A 2,038-nucleotide genomic window follows, 5' to 3' on the forward strand; every position below is an offset into this window, starting at 1 on the left:
GTAGATAAGGGTCAGCACTAATGAGCTCTTTGCAAGACGAGGCGACTTTAGGCAGCTGTTACTTCAGAGTCTTCGATCTGCCCTCATCTCTGTCTAGAGCAGACATTGCTGACAGAGGAAACTAGCAGGAAAAAAGACTGACCAGAACCCACAAAGGAGGACCACTGATAAACCACAAGTCTCCAGTCTGGGTAGGCAGAGCAGAGCCTACAGAAACTGTCAGTTGGGGTGAACACTCTCTTGTGCTGTTGCTACCCGGGCCTCCAGGAAGCTCTGCTAATCATCGCTTCAGGTTCTCTGAGAATCTTGGACTTCCATGCTGCCTTTTGGCTCCTTCCTCTGCTTCCAAGTTTCTCGTGACTAGCCCAGAAGGATCATAGTTTTAGCTCATCTCTTCAGTTGAACTTTCCTCTTCACTTCAACATTATTAAGCACATACCATGTCCTGGTGTGGACTCCTAGTGTGACGCTGTGGGCTAATGTGCTGGACTGCAAAGTCGTTTGAACCACAAAGTTGGTGGTTCAAGTTCACCAGCCACTCCTTAGAAAACCTATACAGGGTCGCTATGGGTCGGAACCAAATTGACAGCACTTAACAAAAACAAGGTGGCCTGGTGCGGCAAGTAGGATAAGCAGAAGACTGTTAGCTGCCAGGTCAGTGGTTCAAACCTACCAGATACTCCTCAGAAACCCTATACAGGGTCTCTAGGAGTCAGAACCGACTTGATGGCACTTAACCACAACAATAACACGTGCCAAGTGAAGGAGTCCCGGTGGTGTAGTAGGATATGTGTTAGCCTGCTAACAGCAAGGTCAGTACTTCTAATCCACCAGACACTCCTCTGGAGAAAGATGAGGCTTTCTGCTCCCATAAAGATTTACAGCCATGGGAACCTTATCCAGGGTCGCTATGAGTTAGAACCGACTCAATGGCACACCATCACCACCACCATGTCCCAAGTGAGGAGCGTGGTGGCTCTATAGGATAAGCACTGGACTGTGACCCACAAGGTCAGCAGTTCCAACCCACCAGCTTCTCTGTGGGAGAAAGTTGAGGCTTTCTCCTCACACCCGGAAAGAACATCTGGGAGAATGGGACCAGAGGGAAGTTGTTGTTGTTGTTGTTAAGTGCGTCGAGTCAGTTCCAACCCATAGCAACCCTGAACAGGGTTTCTGAGGCTGTAAATCTTTATGGGAGCAGAAAGCCTCACCTTTCTCTTACGGAGCAGCTGGTAGTTTCAAACTGCTGACCTTGTGGGTCACAGCCCAATTCGTAACCACTATGTTACCAGTAGAGAACTGATAAAAACCCTTTGGGATCCTGGATCCAGCCTTACCTGAAGGTCTGTTGGGGACCATTCACATACAGCACATGAATCAGTGAAGTCGTAATTTTCTGTTATATTAGCAGTCTGAACTGCGTGCTGGCATTTCAACTGGAAGACACCTGAGAGCTCCGTGGAGGGTCACTTACAGCTGAAAGCAAAAGGGACAAGTAGGCCAGTTCAAGGAAGGTTTTGCTGAGATGGCATGCCCTTCCTACACTCGCTTGTGTTACAGTCTGTCACCTTGAGCAGCACAGGCGCAGCTGGCCCACTGGCTGGGCGATTCTGGGCTGCATCAGGAAGTCATCCAGATACCCAAAGGCAACAATCAAGGATTTCCCAAAACAGGACCTTCACAAAGATAAAGGGTTTAGAGCTCACTCCCACGTCCCACGTCCAGTGCTAGGCTGAGCTAGGAGACCATCATCTAGTAGGGACACAATGTTGTCATCCTTCCTAAGGATCATCTGTCAGTGACTGGGACTGAGTCCAGTTGATCTGGGAAATCCAGGAACAATTTAGAATTTTATGAATCAAGTAATCGACAAAGCTTTGGTTTCAAGTAAACATTATTCAGCCTTAAAATATACATATATGGAGGGTTCCAGAAAAAGATGGCGGATCGGGTAGAAGTGTAGTGACGAGCTCTGCCGAGAACAACACAGAATACAGGACCAAGAAGGCTCAGGGAATGGTCCCAGTACTCTGAACCA

Source organism: Chrysochloris asiatica, unplaced genomic scaffold, assembly GCF_000296735.1.
Source record: "Chrysochloris asiatica unplaced genomic scaffold, ChrAsi1.0 scaffold00005, whole genome shotgun sequence".
NCBI classification, from domain to species: domain Eukaryota; kingdom Metazoa; phylum Chordata; class Mammalia; order Afrosoricida; family Chrysochloridae; genus Chrysochloris; species Chrysochloris asiatica.